Source organism: Lynx canadensis, chromosome B4 (genome assembly GCF_007474595.2).
Source record: "Lynx canadensis isolate LIC74 chromosome B4, mLynCan4.pri.v2, whole genome shotgun sequence".
In the NCBI taxonomy this organism is placed as follows: Eukaryota; Metazoa; Chordata; class Mammalia; order Carnivora; family Felidae; genus Lynx; species Lynx canadensis.
This window is the reverse complement of record NC_044309.1, coordinates 38,003,223-38,017,210: the sequence shown is the minus strand read 5'-3', so window position 1 is coordinate 38,017,210 and position 13,988 is coordinate 38,003,223. Positions and strand designations below refer to the sequence as shown.

General features: G+C 51.7%; 1 protein-coding gene across 5 annotated transcripts in view; it reads right to left on the bottom strand.

The window, feature by feature from the left end:
* TSPAN9 (tetraspanin 9) overlaps positions 1-13,456 on the bottom strand; it is a 204,249-nt gene extending 190,793 nt beyond the window's left edge. Inside the window, exons 1-2 of one of the 5 annotated variants that reach the window (XM_030321446.1) lie at positions 13,375-13,456; positions 8,587-8,652 (exon numbers count right to left, since the gene is read on the bottom strand). The gene's annotated coding sequence lies outside the window, so the exon portion shown is untranslated. Of the gene's footprint in view, positions 1-8,586; positions 8,653-9,239; positions 9,307-12,217; positions 12,236-13,374 lie in introns of those variants that run through there. The other 4 variants (XM_030321445.1, XM_030321444.1, XM_032593898.1 and 1 more) reach the window with 4 other exon arrangements.
* Between the last annotated feature and the right edge of the window lie 532 nt (positions 13,457-13,988).

Here is a 13,988-nt window from a genome sequence, read left to right as displayed (position 1 = left end):
AGCTCAAAGATGGTATCCTATGTTCCCTGATAGCACCTCTGTAGCCTCTAGATGTGTTGTAAATGTGAAGCCTGCCCCTCAGGCTAAAGCTCCAGGGCAAGTAAATAGGCCTTTTACATCAGATAACTGGGAGTGTGTTTTAGTCTGCTGTCTGTGCAGTGCTCTGGGGATGGCAGTCTGCCAAGAACTGTCTCTCCAATTGTTTCAGACCCATTTGACCCAGAAACACAATCGCCCTTGGTCACTGGAGCCAGGTGCTCAGGCATCCCTATGTGGGCTACATCCATAGGCCAGCTTTGTTGGAGCTGTAGTCAGACAGCAGGTAGTGGCGGGGCTTTTGTCCTGCTGGCTGAGGCACAGTCTCAGGGAGTAGTGCACGGGGGCACCCACCAGTGCTAGCAGGGTAGAGGGAGAGTGACAAAATGTCATCTGCCATCTACCACCACCACTAACTGGGTAGAAGGAGAACACCAAAAATGGCACCCACCAGCATCTCTGTCCCTGGAGACAGTCCCAACAGGCTCTTGTCCTTCTGGCAGACGCCTTAAGAATAGCAAACGGAGGCACCTGGGTGGTTCAGTTGGTTAAGCATCTGGTGCCTGATGTCAGCTCAGGTCATGATCTCACAGTTCGTGAGTTCGAGCCCTGCATCAGCACAGAGCCTGTCAGCACAGAGCCTGCTTGGAATTCTCTCCACCCCCCACCACCCCTCCTCCACTCATATTCTCTCGCTTTCTCTTTGTCAAAAACTAAACTAAACAAACAAACAAATAAATAAAAGAATAGCAAACAGATCCCTTTCACTTATGGTCTAGGCACTTTTCAAACTGCTGCTTCTACACTAGGTCCGAGGACAAGTGAGTCTGCACACGAGCCCTTTAAGAGTGGAGTCTGGGTTCCCTACAGCCCTGTGGCTTTTTCAGACACATGCCCCGTTGGTTTTCAAAACCAGATGTTTTGGGGGCTCGTGTCTCTAATGCAGGTCCCAAAGGCTGGGGTGCCTAATGTGGGGCACAAACTCCTCGCTGCACAGGAACAAGCTCCATGTTTGTGAGATCCCTCCCAAATGTGGGCCACCGTGCCAGGGGTGGAGTCTTTGGCAAGACTATGTCTCTGCCTAACCTACCATCTCGACGTGGCCTCTTTATCCATTGTGAAGGAGCTTACTCCAGTAGTTTTCAGGTCTTTTTCGGAGGGAATTTTCCCCTAGGTAGCTGTAGATCTGTGTCTATGGGAAGGGGTGACTTCAGGATCTTCCTACACCACCATCTTGAACAGAAGCTCCCTCATCACCTGGAGCACCAGGACCAAAAGATGCCTCAGATCTTAAAAGAATCAAAGTATTCAATAACTGCTTGTTGATGAATTGATAGTATGACTGTTGAGCATGCTGACATGTGAATCCATTCTCACAGCTGTAGAGAACCGGAAAGGGGGGTGTAGGCATGGGCAGAGAAGTTAGGAATCCAAGACAGGCCTCTTAGGTCTCTACTGATGGGGAATTTACCTAGCAAGCAGTGAACTCTCAGTTGAAGCAGGCCGAGGTCCTCCATCCAGTTTTTCCAATTCCTTGTCCAAAAGGAGTTGCTGAGGTCTATCTTGCTGTGATGCCAGCTTTCTCAAGGTTTGCAGACAAGGCTTCACGTTTTCCTCAACCCTACACATTGGTCCACAGTAAGCCCCATGAGCTGATCAGATACCATTAACCCTGCAGCAGTAGCACAATGCTGGCCCCCAAGTCACCCAGATGTAGCAGGGTGGCTCCAAGCATAGGGCAGCTACTCGCCCTTCCCCACAGTCCTCGCCAAGTCCTCTCTCAGAGCTGGGTCAGCTCCCCCACAGCACAGTCGAGAAGGAGGGGGGAGAACGACCGAGAGGCTGAGCTGTGCAGCATGGACTGCACTTTCACAAAAAGAGAAGCCTGCAGCCACGAAACATCTCTTTTCCAAGAAATGCTGAGAGGGAGCAGGGAGAAAATAAAACACCGAGGCATTCTCAAATGTGGAACCCGCTCAGCCTTTGTTCTTATTTGATGAATGCACCAACCACGAGGCAGATGACAGGCCAAAGAACATTGTTGTGCTGAGAAAGTGTATTTCATCAAGTCCAGCCCGAGATCTCCAAGGAGAGGTAAGTCTGATGAACGATCAGTGCTGGGGAGGACTTCACCAGCAGCCCCACTGCTGCATCGTCTAAACTGGCACTGGGGATTCATAAATGACCCGGAGCTGGCTCTTCCCCTGTTTCTTTCTGCCTCTCTGCCATTTGTGACATTTCACAGGAGAGAAGAGCTACCAAGGCAGGTGAAAAAAAACTTTAAAAATAAATACATTGTGGGAAGTCGAAATGTTAAGTCCATTGTGCTGCCTGAGAAGGAAAAGTGTAATCTGTGAATCACACAGGCCTGGGTCTTTCTATTTCACATCCGCAGTTAGAAGAGGATGGAGAGAAAGTCTGGGGCTTAGTAGGTGCAGTATTTGCTGGGTGAATGAATAAAAGAATTCCCAGCAGAGGCTTGGATCTGGAGTGACCAGCTGGCTTTCTTAAAGACCTGTCACTCACGGACTCACATTCTTCAGAGACGTCATGAAAATTAGCAAGGGGTACTAAGCAGCCAAGTTCTTGGCAGCTTCTAGAGTGTCTAGCTCTACTTCTACAGCTCCAGTCGCCCTAGCAGGAGAAGCAGTCTGCTCCAAAGCCCAAATTCTGAATTACACTCAGCACGAGCCCCACACACATGCAAACACAGAGAATCCACCTCAAACAGCACTTCTTGCCCAACAAGATTAAGTGTCCTGTCCATGCCAATTTCCCATGTTGACCCATATAGTAAAGAGGGGGCTGGGAGGGGAAGAAGCCTTTGCTGTCTTCCAAAGATCAGTGGGGTCTAGGGGCACCTTGGCCAGTTAAGCATCCGACTCTTGATTTTGGCTCACATTGTGATCTCATTATTGTGGGATCGAGCCCCACATCAGGCTCCGTGCTGGGCATGGAGCCTGCTTAAGATTTTCTCTCTCTCTCTCTCTCTCTCTCTCTCTCTCTCTCTCTCTCTCTCCCCCTCTCTCTCACCTGCCTCTCCCCTGTGCACACCCATGCTCACTATCTCAGAAAGAAAGAAAGAAAGAAAGAAAGAAAGAAAGAAAGAAAGAAAGAAAAGGAAAAGAGAAAAAAAGAAAAGACAAGACAAGACAGAAAGAAAGAAAGATTGGTGGGGTCTATTCCCAAATATTCTAATTCTCCTCCTTCTGGGCACATGAAGGAGGCCGCCTTCAAGAGGTGGAGTTTTCCCCCCAACCCTAGAGTTCCAGCTGGTCCTCTGACTTGCTTTGATGAAGCAGCAGATGGATGTTACCCTGTGAGACGTCAGAGCCTAGATCCCAAGAGGTCCCAGAGATCCCATTTCACCTTAAAGGACAGTTTCCTTGAGAATGAGAAATCACATTGGGGAAGAGGGGCCCAGATGAGAGGCAACACACATCACCAAACACCTGAAAGAGGCTCTCAGACTGTCCAGGCCCTGCAGGGCCACCAGGTGACGGTCACCACATTAATGAGCTTAGGTAATGAGACCAACTGGGCTGGGCCTCAATGGCTAACCCACAGAACTGTGAGCAAATAAAAATGGTTCTGCTAAATTTTGGGGTGGTTTGTTATACAGCAATAAACAATCAATACAAAACTCATCCAGCAAGTCTGTGCAGCTATTCACAAGAATGAGGTCATTCTCTATGCACTGATGTGGAAAGATGGCTGGAGAAGTTGCCAGTCAGTATAATACAATTCTACTTATGGAAATTGTTAAGTTAGTAGGTAGACAGCTGGATGCCGGTCTATCCTAAAAATACCTGGAAAGAATAAAAACCAAAGTATTAACAGTGATTATCTCTGAAGGGCAGGATTATAGGAGATTTTCCTTTTATATAATGCATGTAATGTTCGAATATTATAATGAATCTGTGGGGTTTTTTGTGACAACAACAAAGAAAGGTATATTTAAAAAATTCACCTTGAATTCTGCTACAAGCTGATTTTTCCTAAAACATCCCTTTCATCCTGTCATTCCCCCATTCAGGGACCAGCACCTGCACCCCACTGCCAGCCTCCTACAATCTGACTCTCCTCTGGATGACATTCAAGGTGCCCCCAGGCCGGAGCCCTCCTCCCCCTTCCCCGTGTTCATCTCCAGGTCACACCCATCTCGACCTCCACCTCCAAGCCTGCCACCCACCACCGCGACCACTCAAAGAACCCCTTCCAGTGCCTCTCACAATCCCACCCCTCCCACGAGGCCCAGCCCCATCTCCCCTGGGACCCTCTAGGGGTCCTCAGAGAAAGTTCCACCCAGCCCTGCCCTGGATTGGATGGTGTACTATATTATGATCTCCCTGCACTGCAGGAATTGACTGTCCCTCAAGGGGCACCTTCGTAGACACAGGCTGACTGACCACCATCATCTCCAGCTTCTCTGGCTAATAGTGGGAGAGGGAAAGAGCACAGACAGGCAATTCCAACTCCCTTCCCTCTCTGTGCCCACCGGCTGGATGGTGGGTAATGACCCCGGACTAGGGCTTCCTCCCCATGCACCTCGTCTCCACAGGCAAGTGGGAGCCAATTTGCAACGGCTGCTAATTCACACTGACTCATGCCTCCTGGGCTGCTCTAGGGGCTCTCCCTCCCCACCCTCCAGGTCCCACAAGCTGTATTTGGATCCAAACTCTGGCTTCAAACCTAATTGCCTTCCTGGGGGGCCCAACGGCTCTTCCTCCCTCAGGTCCCTGCAATCTGCACGTCCAGTTTTTAAACAAAGCTGTTTAGAATCTCTCAGGATTAAGTGGAAAATTGCAAGCCCAGACCTCTACCTCACTTTCTCTAAAACACAACATGTCATTCTACATGTTCATACAGTCCCATTCAAACCCAGCCAGTCACCCTGCCCCTCTGAGCCCTTCCATAGGGCTTGGCCCTATTGGGGGCTAGAGACTTGCTCAGGCAGGCTCTGCTCCCACTGTCCTTGGCACCGCCACCCCCAGGGCTTGTTGGAGAATATCAGCCCCCTAAGCCTCCGTTTCCACACTGTGGCAGGTGGCCAGGTAAGAGGGCTTAGGTAGGGCTGGCAGGTACTGTGTTCAAGTCTTACACCGCCCTCTAAGGAGGGGGTGTTCCCACCACAGGTAGACAGTGACGTATTGAAAGGGCTCAGGTGGGCCTCTCACCTGAGTCCCAGAACAACACAAGAGAACTCCTTCCCACACAAGCCCACATGGGCACACCCAGCCACACACACGCTAGGGCAAACACATGCATACTAACCCACACGCACACAGACACATGTGCATGGCCACACCCTGTCCCAGCCTTGCTCTGAGCACCCCCCCTGAGATCACTTCCCTCACCTGTCCACTGGTCTCAGAGACCCGTCCCCACCCCCAAGCCCTCTCCCTGACTCAGAGCCTGGCACATTTCCCTCACTGGGAGGGGGAGGAGCACGCATACATGTGCCGCCAGCCACATGCGCCCCGCATGCTGGTAGGAGGCTGTGGGCACGGGTGGGTATACACAGCCAGGGCTCCAGGGGAATTCCCAGGCAGAGACGGGCATTGTTCAGGTTTTACAATCATGTATTTGCTTTAATGTTTCTTTTTAACCTGAGAAACAGCAGTTTTTTGAATCTGCATGAAGATGCAATAAGGGTTAGCAGTGGCCTACGCTGCTAAGGCCAAGGCTAAGAACGCACCAAGCTCCCATGCCAGAACAGGACCCTCAGCCCTCCTGCAGAGACAGTCAAGCCCCCCCCCCCCCCCAGTACGCGAGAGGATTCCAGGGGTTCTGCTGAGCTGTCTGACTCTCCAGACCCCCTGGACAGTTCTCCACTCACATCCTTTCCTATCACAAGGTCAGATATTCAAACAAACACTGACCATTGAGCATAGATATGGTCACAAGACTCTCAAAAAGTGAGTATTCAAAATACAGTTAATTTCCCACCACTGTCTGAGGATTGGGAAGGAAGACTAAGCAGAGAAGAGGTGTGATAAACCCAAAAGCACAGACAGTATTAAACAATAGATACTCAAAAAATAATCTACATTTCACTCCTGAGTATAGACTAAAGCACACAGGCTGTGACACTCAAAGCCAGCAGAGGTGCTCCTTCTGGCTCTGTCACATTCACAAGGACCTCAACCCAGTTCAGGCTGAGTTTTTGGTTCAGTACCAGGGAAAGGGTTTGGAAGCTGGACTACACCCAGGCAGATATTCTCGCTTCATTATGCTGTGGCTATAACTGAAGTTGAAATTGTCAACTCACCAGGCTGGAGTGCAGCCATGGAACCTTCTAGCTCCTAAATGCATCGGGCAGGGGCAGGAGGCAGTTAAAATGAAAGCAGCAGCAGGGCCACCGGCACAGGACGGAAGTCAGGCCTCAAGACCCTGCCACTGACCGGACAGGCAACCATCTCTGTAAACAACCTCCGCCCCATCCCACTTCCATCAGAAACCAGGGCCTCTGTTTTAATCATTAACTTCACTCTTTCCTCCTCCATGTACCTCTAGGCCAGAGGCAGAAAGGGCCCTTGTAAGAGGAGGAGGTATTCGGGAAGCCCCAGGACTGGAAGCCAAAACCCCCTCGTCCCACTCAGAAACCACCTTTATCAAAGCTCAAGGAACCTTAGCAAAGGGCGGTCCAGACTCCCATTTTTCAGGTGAAGAAACCAGCCTGATGAAAGCAACTAATCTGCCAAAGGTCACAAAGCCCATTAGAGGCAGAGGCAGGAGCCGGGTGAGAGCCTCCATCCAGGAGCTGGCCATCATTCCAGAGGCTCAACAGCATGACAAGAAATGACACAACCAAAGCCCTGTGAGGCCAAAACCATAGGAAAGGATAAACTTCCTGTCTGGAGGTCCTTCCCTCAGGTCTCCCTCCCAAATGTACAGGACGGTCTTCTGGCTAGAAATGACTGGTGGTGTCAGGGGCCGTCTGTCTCCCCAAGGCTGTGCAGACCTCCTGGGAAGCTTGCCACCATGTTCTGCCCTGGCAGGACCCCCCAGAAGCAGGCTGCACAGGATCTCCATGATGGGGCAGGCCATACTGTGTGGGGCCAGGAGGCGCTGAGTGGCAAGGGGTGACCTAGTCCTCAAGTCTTTCCCTCCCTGCTGCTTGCTGTCTGCCAGATTGGTTTCCTTGGGCTCAGGCCACTGTGCCTGGCTGCACTGCACAGTCCATCCACAGGCGGTGCTCCAAACCCCACAGCGCAACAATGAAAGCAGACACCCCACCCGAGCCCCAGGGAGGAGGGGGGAAGACTTAAAATGGGAGCTCCCACATTCCTGCCACGGGAGCCAAAGGAGGGACCTGGAGGTGATTCTCAGGAGCCACAAGATGGGGCTCCTGGCCTGTGGTAGGAAAAGTAGGCGCTGCGGGCTAGGGTCTGAATCCCCGCCTCACCTGCCACTACAGATGTGGTCTTAGGCCAGGCTCCGGCCAGCCCTCAGCCTCAGCTGCGGCCACTGTAACATGGGGGCAAATGACAGCTACCTTGTAGGATTCTTGTGAAAATTCAAGGAGATTTAAATGAAGATTTAATATGACTTCAGTTAAATTCGTCGTGGACACAGTCTGAAACCATGGCTACTGGTGATGATGATAAATGTGAACGCTGGCATCCTAAGTATGACGTGCAAAGTATGGCAGGACAATAAGAGGTCCGTGGCCACTCCTGGGACACCAAATTGTCTCTGCTGCAACTCACAGAGAAAGGAATCTTTGGGCAAGATAAGTTACCAGCCAGCACCATCCTTCCAACCACCACCCCCATCCCCACCCCCATACTGCTGAGTTCTTGGAACGTGAGAGATTTACCAATCACCCAGGAGGAGAAAGCCACAGGATAAAACACACATAAATTAAAACATAAAAAGACCCAGGTCTTTAAGCAGTACCCCCAGGGAACCTGAATCAGCACCATCCACAAGGGCTGCCTTACTGCCTAAGTGGCTTCTGCCTGGCTCCAGTAGGGCAGGGACCTTGACGCACAAGTGCTTGGACAAAGAAGCTATCAGCAAGACCCCAGGAAGCTGTGGGAGCAGAGATTAGGATCCTGGAGAGGGTCCTGGCAGAGGGTGCCCACCCGGAGGGCCAGGGACATTGCTGTGGCAGCCAGGATAGAGAACTATAGAGAACAGAGACAGGTAGGATTGGCCGGATTCCCCCAGATTCTTTTCTGGCCAGCTAGTGGGAGGTCCTCTACCCTGGCTCCCAAGCCTGCCGGGAGGAGACAGGAAGCAGGAAGGTATAGGCCTCTCCTGCGTCCCTGGATTTCCTCCCTGTAATCAAGGTGGCCAGGAAAGAAATTAAGAGGACTACCCCAGCCATCAATCAGAAATAGTGGGGAGGGAGTAACTGTCTCCTTACCCCCAAAGCCCAATTTTAGGAGCTTATCAAAATGCAAAGTCAAAAACCACGACAGAGAGACATCTAGCAAACATCAGCATACCATTCATTCTATCCTCCCTCCCCAAGAATGACTTTAGACAGTTTATAACACAAAGATTTTCAGAGACCCCATCATACGATGGACCCAGACTGACCTGTTTCTTTGAATTTCCTACAAGCACCTTGGCTGCTGACTGAGGGGAGAAGATCCCAGGATATTCCTGCAGAAAAATAAAAAATTAAGTAATTGCTTTGCTGTGAAGCCACTCTAGGGTGAATTCCGTCCAGCAGTGGCCACTCTTTGGAGAGGAGGCCTCCCATCTAGAACCTAGTCAATCAACAGATGGAGAAAACCAGAAATGGTAAACTGGTTCCAGCTGCTACACCAAGTTCACTCAGCTAGTAGTGGGTGCCTAAAGCATCATACGCAGAACCCAAGCCCTGGCCTGGTGGTTAAGACAGCTGTGATCTATTAGTAATGTCTGCTGTGGGCAGTTACAGAAGGAACAGAATCCATGCTATACATATTTGCCATCTGTGGAGTAGACCTTGGCATCAAGGGCTTAACATTTGTCATTTTGACCACTCACAAAATGACCCGAACTTTCAAGATATGTAAAACTGTTGAACTTTACTGAGACCTGAGTGTAACGCACATCCCCTATGGGGCTGATGTAAAGGAACAGGACATGTTGTTGTTTTCATCTCTACCACATCCAAACTTTCTCTTGTGGAGCAATAAAAACGTGGTGGAAAATGCCCATCAAGTGAGAGAGAAATCTGCAGCAGGAGTTGAAAGGGTAGTTACCTCGGGGTATGAAAATATATACAGGAAACACTTGGCTCTCTGCAGAAACATGACACTGGAGAAAGCCAGGCCCATGCACAAAGACTGCTGCGGATACAAATCTGGCATTCTAGAAGATACAAGATTCATTTCTTGAGGACATCAGAGGTACACACTGTGCCCACTCTGTGATGCTCAGCAGTGAGTAGTGGGCCAGGAAGAACACAGAGGGAGTCAGAATCCACCCCCTGAAGGGGCTTATCATCTACTTGGAGAAATGATGGTACACAATGGAAACAGTAAATGGCCTTGCACATTCCCAGTCACCCAGCTTAGAATCAGCTTCAGTGCACCTTCCTCCTCTCCTCACCACCCCCGTTCAATTAATTCACAAATGCTCTAACCCTGCTTCCAAAATGTCCCAGGTCTAGCTCCACCTTGCCATTCCTCACAGCTGCCCATTGCTCTCCCCACCATGATTTTCCTCCTTCCTGGGCCCCAGACTCACCCTCCTTAGACCTCGCCCTGCTTCTGCGGCCCCTGCTCGAAAACCTGCCAAGTTCCTGTCTCTCCAGCAGCAGCCCAATGCCTGCAATGGTGGGCACTCAGCTCCTTATGACGGAACGGTCGGACGAATGGATGAGATTCTTTGGCTGTGCATTTGCGGCCACCCACAATAGGCCCACTGTCTACCTGGTCCAGCCTTCTATTTCTCTTCATGCAACCTACTCACCAGCCCACACTCTCAGTGCCTCTCTACAGGCTGATCCTTCCTCCCTTCTGCTCAACTGCAAGCCACTCTTCAAAGTTCACATCAAATGCCACCCGCTGCATGAGGTGCTTCTCCAGAATTGAGGTGGTTAATCTCCTTGTTCGAACTCACATAATACCATGGGCCACTCACCTTGTACCTTGAATTGTCACTTTTTGAACCCCTCTCTTGACCTTTTACTGCATTATACACGCCATGAAAACAAGGACCTTTATCTTTTTCATTTTTGTATCATCAGAACTTAGCACAGACTCTTGTACTATGACACACACACCAAGTGTTGGTGGATTTCACTAAAGAATCACCCCCAGGCAGTGTATAAAAGTCAGGAGAGATGAAGACAGAAAATGCCACAGGAGTTCCAAGGAAAAAGAGGTGCTTTGATGGATGGGTGGACAGAGAAGCCTCCAAGAAGGAACTCAGGCATGAGTAGGGTCTTGAAAGAGGGGGAGGTGGGAGCAGGGAAGAGCAATCCAGAAAGGTGGAACAGTGTGAACTCACGGACAAAGGAGGAATGAGCAAAGCATGCTTGGGAGATCAGTTTGGCTGGAAAATCAGCATGCTTGGGAGATCAGTTTGGGTCCCTGGGTGAGAAGGGTGGGAGATAAGGCTAGCCAGGCAGGCTTGGAGATGGATAGGAAGGATGCTGAGTGCCAGACTAAGGTACCTGGATTTGACTCATTCCCTCTTAGTCAGTGAGGATGACAATCACACCAGGCCTAGGCCTTAATGGTAGAAGAAGTCTTGTTTCTCTTGTTCTGAGCATATTAGTCTAGTCTCCTTAGCTAGGTTATAAATAACAACTACCATTTACTGCACACCTGCTGTGTGTGAGGCCCTAAGCTACGAGCTTCACATACATTATCTCATTGCTCCTTCCAACAGCCCTGAGAGCTTCATATTGTTATCCTGGTTTTGCAAGCAGGAAGCTAAAGCTAAAAGAGGTGAAGGCACTTGCCCAAGGCTTCACCCACTCACTCACTTACTCACCAATACAGTGGTACTGGAGTTAGACACAGGGATGTGGCCAGCACTCCAACCAGCTACCACAGGCCCCAGGACTTCCCTTTGAAGCCGGGCTGCTTCTTCACAACCCTCCTTAATAATTCCTTAAAGCCAACATTTATTAAGCACATAGCAGGAGCAGAATAAAGCACACAAAGAACAGTGGTTTGGTGGGGGGCGGGGGGGGGAGAAATGGAGAGTTATTGTTTAATGGGTGTACAGTTTCAGTTTTGCAAGGTGAAAAAGTTCTAGAGATCTATCTGTTGCACAACAACGTGAGTATACTTAACCCAAATGAACTCTACGCTTAAATATGATGAAGATGATACATTCTGTTACTTTTTTTACACAATAAAAAACTTTTTTAAATAAAGCACACTTATTATTTGACTGATCGGCTGTCCCTGGCATCTTATTTTGTTAATCATCTAACTCAGGAAGAGACTCTAGAAACATTTTAATCCAGTGACCCTCCAAAACACAGAGCTGAAAAGGGGAGGTAACATGTCCAGGGCTGCACAAACAGATGGTGTTAGAGCTAAGATCAGAGCCCAGCTTCCACAGACTTAATAGGGAAGAATGACAGAGACAGCACAGCATAATGCAAAACACATGGCAGGGGGGTGGTCAGAAGCCACAGGTTCAAGTTCTGCTTCCTTCCACCTAATGAGTTCTGTAACCTCAGAGAAGCCATTTATTCTCTCTGAGCTTCATTTTCCTAATCTATAAGAAGACAATTAAAAAGAACATATACTTAACAAGATTAGGTGTGAGTCAAATAAAATTATATACAGCTAATAACGCAGTGAAAGCATTTGACCAACTACGAATTACCTTATAAACACTGGTTATTGTGATTAATACTAAATATCTGTTCATAGATTTAAAGACTAAAATCTGATTTAGTCAGGTCAAACAAAAAACAATCCCATTCCATTCTGGTCCACTCTCAGCTGTTCAGAGCCTTGCACACAGCAGGTCTTCAATGAGTGAGTGCAGAACTGAATTACCCTTCAAAGTTTTCTCCACCCCCATCCTGTTCCCTCCCTCACCCCCAACCCAGAGCCCAGCTGCATCAGCCATGCCAGGACCAGGTGGAAGATAGGAAGCCCCTGTGAATGTCTGCCTCCCTGGCTGCATTCCTTAGCTAAATATAAATGATTTGTCCAGTCCATTGTTTGAAATTATCCATAATACCTCGCCTCCCCTCCCCATTACTTACGATGACAAGCTGACTGCACATCTTTATAGCAGAACATACATACAAAACATTCTCTGCGGCTATTTTTAGTAGAGAGGGAAGCTGGTGGGTATACAGGGATCAGAGCATGAGTCCTCAGTTTTCTCCACTAGTCCAGGAAAGCTTCCTGGAGGAGGAAATACCTGAGTCACTTCAGAGAAGGGGGCAGCTGCAGGTCAGAAAGACACCCTCACATGAGTGTGCTTCTCTGGACCAAAGGGAGGTGAGCTGCTGCCTTCTAATCCCCATTTTTGGGATGGGGAGGAAAGGTCGACACAACCCGGGAGGCGGGGGGGGGGGGGGGGGAATCCCATATTACTCCAATACTTCAAATTGGCCCAGGCAGTACACGCATTTGGGGAGGGGTTAGGGAAGAGGCCAATATCTTTTTCAAAAAGAGAACATCCAAGACTGGATCCAGTTCTGAGATACACAAGTACAAACACTGTTCACATAACAAGCCAGTTTCTTGTTGGGACTTTTTTTTTTCCCCAACCACAAGAAAGTTTTTTAAAGTCCTAAACTTGGATACACAGATGGACTACATCTTGGAACTCGGGATGTGCCAAAGCCCTGTCACTGTGAGTGCCGATCTGCCAGCGGTGGCCCAAGGAGTGGTCAGGGGTGTCCGGCGAAGGGGGGAGGCAGGCAATATCCCAGCCCCGCCCGAGCTCCCGCCCTCCCTGAGGGCGCGCTATAGACTACCCCAAGCCAGTCCACGGAGCCACACAGTCAGAAAGCCTTGACAGCTCTGAGGCTCTCTGTTTCTGCTGCAGCCTACAGCCCTCCCATCCCTTCACTTGGCATTCCGCTGTCCGCTCTCCCGCAGCCACGTTCCCAAAGGGTCTTCGTCCGAGCCTCTCCGCCTGCAGACCCCTCTTCGCTCTGTTACCGGACTCCGCGCACACACACCCCCTTCCCCGGCCGCTTCCCGCGTCCTCACAGGGCGCCTACCCCATCCCTCCCTCGGCTCGCTCACTACCGCCCTCCCGACACCCCTCCCCGGGACGCCCCGGAGTCGCTCCCCTCGATGGAGATCCCGGCCGGGGCTGGCGCGGCCCGCCCACAGCGGGCCCGAGCCCCGCAAGGCCGCGCGCTCCCGAGCCCCCGGGCCCGCCGCCCGCCCCGACCGCACTCACCGCGCTTGGGGAACGTGGGGTCCCGGCTCACTCCCGCTCCCGCACCGCCGCCGCCGCCGCGGCCGCCAGCGGAAACGGGGGGCGGGGCCGGGGGGGCTCGCGGCGGGGGGCGGGGCCTGCCCGGGAATGGCGAGGCCGCGGGGCGGGGCCGGCGGCGGGGCGGGGCGGGGCCGAGGGGCAGCAGCCCGAAGCGCGAGGGGAGGGGGTCCGGAGCGCGAGGGGAGGGGGGGCCGGGGCCCTAAGAGGGAGCTGGAGCGGGTCCTGGAGGCCGGGGCTTCGGACAGCCCCTGGCCGCACCCCAGCGTCCGAGCCGGAGGGAGCCCGTGGTGAGGCCGGGGCCGCGCTGGGCACCGGCGTCCAGGGCCAGGCGTGGCCGCCCTCTGGGCTTCCTTCCGGAAGCCTCCCTCCCCTCCCACCTCGGGGCTCCGACCCGCCGCTCAGCCGGGGCGTCCGCACGACGCCACCCCCCTGCCACCGCGGGCCTGGGCCGCCGCCGCGACCAGACGCGGGGAGGGAGCGGGAGGAGCCCGGGAGGCCGCGCGCCCGCCCCGCCCCGGGGGCTGTCGCGGCCTGGGTCGCCTGCGTCCCCCGGGAGCCAGGCCGGCCGGTCTCCC